A 10,537-nucleotide genomic window follows, 5' to 3' on the forward strand; every position below is an offset into this window, starting at 1 on the left:
TGCCGTCCCCTCACCGCAGGCGAGAAGCCTTACCACTGCAACTGGGACGGCTGCGGCTGGAAGTTTGCGCGCTCAGACGAGCTCACGCGCCACTACCGCAAACACACGGGCCACCGGCCATTCCAGTGCCACCTGTGTGACCGTGCCTTCTCGCGCTCCGACCACCTGGCGCTGCACATGAAGCGGCACATGTAGCCCGGACGCCCCCGCCCACCTGCGCGCGGCCGTGGCGGGTCCCACGCGCCGGGCGCGGCCCCCTTCCAAACTGTGAGTGGTATTTATTGGACCCAGAGGACCGGGCTGGGCACAGCGTGGCCGCAAGAGGATTCCCCAGACGACGACGACGCCACCGCCCCAGCCGCCATCTGTGACTGAGAGCTCACAATCCTCTTTGACGAGTTTTGTTTTCAAAATGGTGCAATAATTAAGTGTCGTCTTTTCTCCTGCCAGGTCTACACTAGAGGATCGAGGATTGATGCCTTGTGAAAAATACCCCCTTAATTTGTACTGCTTGCGAACTGCCTGCCTGCGACATTTTTTATAATATTGTACAGTCACTGTGACAGATAATTGTATTACTGTAAATAGGGAGACAGGTGGGCATTTTGGCTGCCTGGATCGTTTTTATAAGACTTTTGCCGTTTTTTAATTTAAAAAAAAAAAGTTTTGCATCTTTTGAAAAAAATCACAGCACTGGTCTGGCTGCTTCTATGCTGGGGACTTGGGGCACTTGGGAGGGGCTGGGGGTGGAGGCAAACAGCCCCAGCTAGCACTGGAGTTGCCAGCTGCAGCCCCCAGCTGCCAGGAACCTGTGGCTTTTTCTATAAATTTAAACACTGCATTTTAGGACTGAGGGAGGGTTATTTTAAGGTTGTTCCTTGAGCCATAAATTGCCTCCTTTTCCCCAGAGCTGGGGAAAGTGCCCGTCCCACTGACGTGGCCACCACTGGCCTGAAAAAAAAAAAAAAAAGTTCACCTTTTTCTGGAAACTTCTGAGGTTTTAGCTAATCTTTCTGGAGTGTGCAGGCTTTTTTCTGTTGTTTGTTTCAGAAAGGGTAAAGCGCTGAGTTTCCGACATGCTCTGCCCTTTCCTAGTCTTGCCTTTTACGGGGCGAGTTCCCCATTCTGTTAGAAAAAGTAAGACCCATGCTTGAGGGCCACGCGGGGAAACTGAGGCTCAGAGAGGTAGCTACGGAGTGGTGGAGTTGGGGTGCTAGCCTGGTTTCTCTGCCTCCCCTGGGTCCCTAAAGAGAGGATAGGTGGCTCTCTGCAGTGACCCACCTGTTGCTTTCATAAGATGCTCCCCTGCAGGTGCCCTGGCACAAAAGATTCACAGCAGACCGCAGAGCCCCTGCCTCAGTGGTTGGAAGTGGCCAGTCCTAGAAACCCACCTTGTAAGCAAGGGGAGACCCTGCACCCAACGCTGAGTGTCTCAGGTGAAGAGGTGCTTCTCCCTGGCAGGTCCCCCTGCCACCCCACGCCCTCCCCCTTCTCAGGGGCCCTGGGTAACCATGGCTACCACAGTTGCATAAGTTGTTTCCAGAAAGTGAAAATAACTTGTAAGCACTGCCTGTTTTAAAACACTCTCACCCCGTTGCGACAGAGGCTGGGATTTCCTCTCTCCCTCCATCCTTCCTCCCCCTGAAGGCTGCCCTGGAAACAGCTGAGAGCTGTTTGGTAATCCACAAAAAGCAGAAATGGCAGATGACAATCTGATTCATCTTTCGAGAGTACATAGCCTAGGCGCACTTCCGCTGTCGATGAGGGGGTGCGTGTTTTTGAGACTCCTGTACCCTCTCTGTGAAGCTTCTGCAAAAACGGTTCCAAAACAGAACAGTGGCCCCTCGGCCCGGGGAGATGCCCCTTCTCGCCCAGAGGCTGTCTCTGCAGCGTGGAGGCAAAAGAAAGACTCATGGAAGATTTTAAATAATATTTTTAAGGGTTCCCAGGCTTCCCTGTTGAGTTTAAACTTGCAGGTGAAACCATTTTTCTTGCTTGTTCAAAAACACCTCCAAGGTTTCCCCTGGAGGCCTCTGATACCAAAGAGAGGCCAGTTGTAACCGACCAAAGCTGCTGAGTTTCTGTTTCCTGAGTACCTCTAATTGATAGAATAGAACGTGTCATCCTCGAACACACAGCTGTAAGTTTCAGCAGAGGACATCAGGTCAGTGCTGATACTGTCTAATGTGCTGGTTCACACTGACCCAGAAATACCTCTTACCCATTTTTCTTTCCCTTTTTGAAACCCCAATGCCAACTTTCCTCAAATATCTTCTGGATCGGTGGTTCTCAGTTGGGAATGACCTGGTCTGGAGACCTTTTTGGTTGTCCCAGCTGGGGAGCTGGGGAAGCTCCCAAATGCCCAACAGTGCACAGGGCAGCCCACACTGCAGAGAACAATCAACCCCACGTGCCAGTAGTGCCGAGGTTGAAAAGTCTGCCCTGGATCCTAAAAGATCCTCGTCACTTTTATCAGCCAGGAAGCAAGTTTTGGTGGCAATTGCCACCCAGAGAAAGATATGAAGAAAATCCAACTTCTGGGTCCATTTTTAGGACGCCTGTGAGAAGCTACAGCTCCTGAACACTTTTTCTTCCTGTGAAAGGCATCTGTACCCTTTTAGAAAATGTTTAATATCAAAAAAGAAAAAAATTCACCTTGCATTTTAAACCCAATCCCGCTTTTTTTCTGGACAGTGGCTGAATTGCTTTCACATGGCTGAGATTATTGCTGTATTATTTGGGGGGGGGGGAGTGCAAAGTTATAAGCATTTTTTCCATGATATGTTTTTCCCCCATGATATGGTTTTCATTGTTATTTTTTATGGCTCCATAATATTCCATTTAGATATCCCAGGAGTTGCTTTTGCAAACAAGCACCGTGTGTATAAACAGTCGGCCGTCCATATCCATGGGTTTCAAATCTGTGGATTCAAGCAACCGCAAATCGAAAATATTAGAAAAAAATTATGCCTGTACTGAACATGTACAGACTCTTTTGGGGGTCTTTATTCCCCACATGATACAGTATAACAATCATTTACATAGCATTGAATTGTTTTAAGAATTACAAGTAATCTAGAGATGATTTAAAGAATACAGGAGATGTGCACAGGTTACATGCAAATCATTTTATGTCAGGGACTTGAGCATCTGCAGATTTTGGTATCCTCGGGGTCCAGGAACCAATACCCCGCAGACACCAAGGGACAATTATATGAATAGACACATGCACACTTAGCCATATTTCAGATTGGTCCCTGCAGGGTAAAGAGGGGGAAGCTTTTGACAGTGCTGAGGTGTGGTGATGGGGGAAAGACACAGGAGCCCTTTTTCTGCCAGGCGTTTCCTGTACTTCTGGGGGCCCCAGCACCCAGGCAGGCTGCAGAGTGGTGGGTGTGAAGTGGGGGGAGGGAGGACAAGCTGTGTCTGTAGGCTCATCCCTGACTCAGTGCACTGGCCCCATCAACGCGGCTGAGTCAGCTCCTGGGCCTGGCAGCACCCCGAGGAGTCCCAAGACAATAGGGCAGAACTGCTCATAGAGGTGACGGAGCTGGGTGGCTCTGATCTCCTGGGCCCAGGTGTGTCAGCGTGTGCCTAAGCCAGGGTGTCTCAACCACAGCACTATTGATATTTGGAGCAGGATCATTCTTTCAGATGGCAGTGTCCTGTGCACTGTAGGATACTGAGCAGCCTCCACCCGATGTCAGCAGCACCCCCACCCCCAAAGACATAACAACCAAAAATGTCTCCAGACATTTTTGCCCTAAGGGGTGTAGAATCTCCCCCGCTTCTCCTGTTGAGAACCACTGTTTAGGCAAAACCATTTTTTCCCAAAGCAAACCTCAGATCTGCCCTGTGACTTTGCCTGCCTGGGCCTTAGTTTCCTTGTCTGGAAAGTGGGGATGCTGCAGCGAAGGGGAAATGACAGGAAGGAGCTCAGTGCCAAGCCCTAGGTCGTGGCCAACACAGCGAGTGTCCCCTGATGAGGGTGGCATGCTTGAATGTTAAGGCTCCTTCCTCTCTCTCTCCCTCCCTCTTTCTCTCCCTCTGCCTTTCATTCATTCATTCAGCAGAAGCTCCTGATGCCTCAGCCCGTGCTGAGTCCCAGCAAACAGAAATGACTCAGAAGTGACTCAGCCTCTGCCAGAGTCAGTGCCAAAATGTTTGTCGCATGACTAAGCCAGCGCTAACGGTAGCCCCTGTGACTGGAGCTCGTGAGCTTCTATCCTAAGCACCTTCAACAAATTCTCCCTTTCGACCCTCCCAATAAGCCCTCGGGGAGGATAACCACCCCTCTTTCCTAGAGGTGGAAAGTGGGGCACAGAGAAGGAACAGTTAGCCCAGGGCCCTTGTGTGGGTGTAGGTGGCAGAGCCAGGGCTCAAACCCAGTTCTGCCTGGTCCCACCACACCTCTCTGTGTCTGGAGACATCTGAATGCTCAGACACATCAAGCTCTCCTGTGTTCCTCCGTACACATGATCTGGGGCTTCCTGGAAGCCCTGGTGAGTTCTTCCTAGGCTTCCACAGGAACCTCCTGGGAAGCCTGATTTCCAGGAAAGTTTCAGATGGGGACAAACACTCGGTGAGAGTGGCTGGGTGAATGGGGTTCCCGGAAGTGCCGTAATAAGGAGCTTCCTTAAGAAGTTAAGTGTGGAATTATCGTATGACTCGGCCATCCCACCCTAGACATAGATCTAAGAGAAACAACCACAAACTCACAGACACTTGCACACCCGTGTTCATGGCAGCACTATCCAACAACAGCCAAAAGGTGGAAACAGCCCAATTGTCCATCATCTCATGTATGAACAATGTGGTGTATCCATAGTATGGAATATTACTCATTGGAACACCCTGTGGCTGTGCTGCCCTGAAAGGCTTGGGCAGGGTCTTCGCGGCAGGTGCAGCTGATTCTCCTAGCTTCATGAGACCCCCACATCTCCTGCCTCCAATGTTGGGGCTTATGTTCAGCTAATGGTTCCTGATCTCCCACCCCTGGGCCTTTGCATTGGCCACGTCCCCTAGATGTCCTGGTCTCCACTCCAATCTGTCAACATATTTTCTGAGTGCTCTGTGTGGGTGTCACAGTGAACCACACAGCGCTGGCTCTTGGGGAGCTCTCATCGGTGGAGCAGAGGCCTGACCGCCCTGGGGAGGGGGCAGGTGAAGGGAGCTGCCCACACGTGGGGCTTCAGGGAGGGAGAAGGTGGATCCAGCTGGAAAGCATGAGAAGTGGCAGGGATGAGCCAGGGCTACAGAAGTGAAGGGTACTGGAGGGCCACAGAAGGATTACAGCAGGGGGTGGCTGTCAGCTTTGTGCTCTACCTCTCAAGCCCCGGTGACGTGGTTCCTCTGTCGTGACTTTCAGCTGGGAGGGAAACTGCCCCCTTCCTCTCTGAGCCCTCATCCTGTCCTCTGCCCTTTTCTTGGTTCTCTAAGCATTTTCCACCTGGGTTCTTGGAAGATTCCTGGCTGGTTCTGACTGGAAGCTCACTGGGGGCTGAGGCCAGTCTCGGGCTGATGCCGATCAGGGAAGCCACCTGCTCCATGCTAGAGGGGATGCTGAGCCCAGGGACTAGGGCGTCAGGGACCCCACCAGTCTCTTACCCCAGCCTGAGCCCTTTCTCTCAGCTTGTATCTGCCCCGTCACCCTGGTCTCTTCCCTCCCACCCCTGGTTTCTTTCTTTTTATTGTGGTTCAATGTACATATCATAAAATGTACCATAGTTTTAAGTGCATAGTTCAGTGACATTAAGCACATTCACACAGTTGTGCAGCCATCACCACCATCATCTCCAGAACATTCTCCTCTTCCCAAACTGAAACACTGTCCCCATTAAACACTCACTTCCCATCCACCTCCCCAGCCCCTGGCACCCACCATTCTACTTTCTGTGTCTAAATTTGATTACTCTAGGGACCTCCTGCAAGTGGAATCATGTGGCATTTGTCTTTTTGCATCTGGCTTATTTCACTGAGTATAATGTCCTCCAGGTTCATCCACATTGTAGCAGGTGTCAGAATTTCCTTTCTTTTTAAGGCTGAGTAATATTTCATTGTATGTATATATTTCATTTGTTTATTCATTTATCTGTCAATGGCCATTTGGGTTGTTTCCACTTACTTGCTATTGTGAATAATGCTGATATGAACATGGGTGTACAAATGTCTGTTCAAATCCTCGCTTCTGGTTCCTTTGGGTGTATACCCAGAAGTGCAATTGCTAGATTCCTTTGTTTTCTAAGCTTTATTTATGGCTGCTCATAAGCTCAGAAGTGTTTTTTTCTTTTCTGAGCAGCTCTCCCAGGAACCACAGGTGCAGGCCGTGCATCGGCAAACATCCCCGTGTGCTCGGATTCACACCAGCTAGCTCTTGTGTCACCTCTGGCCCACCACACTCTGGGCCTCGGTTTCCTTTTCTGTGAAATGGGGGTGATGGGGGGGACACGGCCAGCGGCCTGGCTTCAGGGCCGCCCGGAAATCGGGGTTTGGCAGCAGCCCGGGCTGTGCAGAGAGGCAGAGGCTGGCGGGGTGCTGGACAGGCCTGCGGTGGAGGTGCTGCTCACACCCGGCACACCCACCATCTGCTCAGCCTGCAGGCTGCTCTGCGTGCAGCCAGCTCTCCACATCCCGGCCCCCCGCCACCCCAGGACAGCCTCCTGCAGAGGGGACACAGACGCCTGAAGACCAGGCTCGGAGACCCTCAGACAGGCCAGGGCCTGAGCTGGCATCCCCTCCTTCTATAGAGGGGGAAACTGAGGCCCAGAAATCCGGGTCCTCATGCAGGTGCACACCAGCCTACCCTCCCGGGCCTTCCTGAGCCACAAACACAAATTCCGCGGAAGCTGGTCACGCCAGCTGAGTTCCTGTCAACGGGACACAGCTCACCAGGATTCAGATCCCTTTTAACCCAGAACAACGAGAACAGAACATTCTATAGACAAGCCTTTTTCTTTTCCTTCCTTTTTTTTTTTTTTTAGTACAGGGAGCCCCTAATCCCACTAGACTACAGACATCTATGGAACCCTCCAGCCAACAACAGCAGAATACACATTCCTCCCAAGTGCATGTGGAACATTCCCCAGGATAGGCCACAGGACAAACAAGATCAACTGAAAAGAACTGAGGGGATACAAAGTATGTTCTCTGACCACAACGGAATGAAATTAGAAATCAAAAATAGAGAGAGATGTGGCAAATGCAGAAAAACATGGACATTCAAGAACACACTACTAAATGCAGGGAGAACCCACTCCAAGGTCAATCAGCAAATGCTGGCAGTGAGGGGTCCTTCAGGGGCTGAGCTCTGGAGTGGCGTCAGGCTGGCTTTGTGCAGGGGCCTGGGTGCACCTGCACTCTCTGTGCAGATCTGGAGTGTCCGGGAGGTCTCCGGATGTCCCCCCAGGTAGTTCTGGTGGCTCCTGTGTGGTCATGGCCTCCAGAGTGGGTGACCTCCAAACCAGTTGCCAAGAGCGTCTCCCCACCACTCCAAGGCTGGCAATAGGGACCTCACTGGGGTCTGTCTGTTTCTGGGAGTCTGCCATGTGTCAGTGGCTTCAGTCAAGGTTACACAATCCTCCCTTGCTTCCTTAGAACATGCTAGAAACTCCTCCACTCCCACCCTTCACAGTCTGCCCTCCTCTGAGCCTCTACTACCCCCACCTCCTGCCATCCAAGTCTCTGGATCCCCAACTCCCTTCACTCTTCCCCAGTCCCACATCTTTGCACAGGCTGCTCCTTATGCCAAAAGCCCTTCTTGTGCATCCATGGGGCAACCCCTAGTCCACCCTTCAAGGCCTCAGCCAAGCATCGCCTCTGCCAGGAAGCCTGCCCTGATTCCCATGGGAGAACACCTGCTCCCCCAGTGCCAGCCTGGACCTCCCCAGGGTGGGGGCGTCAGATCTGCATCTGACACCCCCTCCTGACAGGGCCCAAGCAGCCAATCCCCAGGGTGGGGGCGTCAGATCTGCATCTGACACCCCCTCCTGACAGGGCCCAAGCAGCCAGCAGTGGGGAGGCTGGGGGGCATGGTTGAGAAGGGGTCAGCACTAAGAATTGGCATAGAGTCTTTACTTCCCCTCCCCAGGGTGGGGGCGTCAGATCTGCATCTGACACCCCCTCCTGACAGGGCCCAAGCAGCCAGCAGTGGGGGTGCTGAATGGCTGGGGGGCATGGTTGAGAAGGGGTCAGCACTAAGAATTGGCATAGAGTCTTTACTTCCCCACCCAATACTCATACAGGATGAAACACAAAACCCAAGGCTTCCCAGGATGACAGAATTTCTGACCCCAAGGCTAAAACAATGCTGTGTAGAGTATACAGTGTGCAGTGTAGACAGGACTTGGAGTCCGTCAGCCCTGGTTGCCCCCAGCTCTGCCAATTGCCTCCCAGCCAAGTCGCTGTGCAGGCGCCCAGTCCTCTCTGAGCTGGAGCTCCCTGGGTTGGTAAGAAAATTAAATCAGATAGTGCTGTTTCCTGCCACACAGTGGGGCACTCAGCAGCTGCTGTCTCCCTCCAGCCTAGGTAGAACCTATCTGGGGGCTTGGGGCAGGCCTGAGAGTTCGCACGTTGGCAGGAACCTCTGGCTGGGCTGTCTGTGGGCCACTCTTTCAGACACGCGACTCTAAATTGTCACAGTCATTCAGGAAATAGTTCTGCACCCGCTGAATGCCAGACGCTGTCCTGGAGGCTGTCATCCTGCCTGGGACGGCATGTCCTGAATCACCCTCTGCCTCAGTCACCTCTGCTTTCAAACTTGACCCCAGGTTGGCCTTTTGGGGACTGTCCCAAGATCAAGAAATTCATTCCGCAGCCAAACTCTTCATCTGCGGCCTCAGGATTCTGTGATGTTCAAAAGTGAGGGGGAAAACCCAAGAATCAGGAGTCTGGCCAGCCCCGTCCCTCCAACTGGCTCTTGCTTATGCTCAGGGGCGCCAATCCCAGCTCCCCAGGGCCGAATTCTCCACATTCCCAGTGTGTTTCCGTTGAACCCCAAACCTCAAACACATCCTGACATCTCATTTCCTCAACAAGGTCCGGGGTGACTTAGGCTGCCTTGTGGGGGCTCGTCGGCTTGTTTTGAGTCATACGAGGTTTGTCGCAGGAAGGATTTCTCATCTCAGAAGCTGGCGGCCGTTCCGCCTAGCATAGTCGGTTCCCACCAATCTCTCTCGCTGCTCTATGCAAAATCCTGGCATTGCTTGGGGGCTACTTTTCCGTGCCTGCCTGGATCTGGGTGCTTGGTGACTTGGGGAGGTGGCTCTGGCTGGGGACCCTGGACAAATCTGAGCTGGGCCCCTGTTTCACCACTGTCAGCCTCAGGCATGGGCTGTGCTCAGCCTCCTTTTTCTCCTCTGCGCAATGGGATCGTTAGCAGCTATCTCCGCTGGGCTCTCTCTGATGGACAGGGTCTGCGCTATGTCTGGCACACAGTCGGTGCTCAATGAATAAATGGTGGCTGTTAGAAAGAATCAGTAACAATCCAGAGGATGAAGCCCACTCATTCTACTTAATTCTGCTGGTCTCTGGGAGGTAGGATGGGAGCAGGGAAATTCCGTGTTTTGGGAGAATGCTGATGTCACTGGCAACTGTGCCACCCTGAGCTAACTCCAGCGCAGGAAGCCTTCAGGATTCCCAGTGGAAACTCTCAGGGAGAGTGTCCACACAAGACCTGATTCTCAAGTGTAAATGTGGCTCTCATTGGAGCCTTTTTTTTTTTTTTTCGGCAGCTGGCTGGTAAAGGATCAAACCCTAGATCTTGGTGTTGTCAGCACCATGCTCTAACCAACTGAGCTAACCAGCCAGCCCCCTCATTGGTAACTTTTTAAGTGGGAGAAGCCCCTGAAAAATTGCTGCCTGGAGGGAAAGTTTGGCAATTGCTTGTATTGCTGTGGTTGGTTGGTTTGTGTAAGAAGCAATTGGCATGTTCATTGTAGCACCCTTCGTGATAGCTACAAAGTAGAAACAACCCAAGTGTCCATCAAAGAATGAATAAATCAACAAACCGTGGTCCATCCACACAGTGGAATACTACACAGGCATGAAAAAGAATGAAGCTTTGACACACACACACTACAACGTGGATGCACTTCAAAAGCACCATGCTGAGAGAAGCTAGACACCAAAGGCCACACAGTGTGTGATTCCATTTGTATGAAATGTCCAGAACAGGCACATCCACAGAGACACATACAGCAGATTGGTGGTTGTCAGGGGCTGGGAGGGCCATGGGGAGTGACTGCTGATGGGGACAGGTCTCCTTTTGGGAGGATGAAAATGTTCTGAAACTAGGTAGAGGTGATGGTTGCACAATATTGTGAATGTACTAAATGTCACAAAATTGTACATTTTGTCTTTTGTCTTTTTTTTTTTTTTTTCCGTGTCCGGCAACGGATCACAACCCTCAGTGTTGCCCCCGTACTGGACCGGGGACCGGCAACGGGATTGCTACCCTCGGCGTTGCTCCCGCGCCTCGCTCAGCCAGTGAGCAGGAACCGGTCTGTATGTGGGATCCGAACCCTCGGGCGGGAGCGCCGCC

This window comes from Galeopterus variegatus, unplaced genomic scaffold, assembly GCF_000696425.1.
Source record: "Galeopterus variegatus unplaced genomic scaffold, G_variegatus-3.0.2 Scaffold2794, whole genome shotgun sequence".
Lineage (NCBI taxonomy): Eukaryota > Metazoa > Chordata > Mammalia > Dermoptera > Cynocephalidae > Galeopterus > Galeopterus variegatus.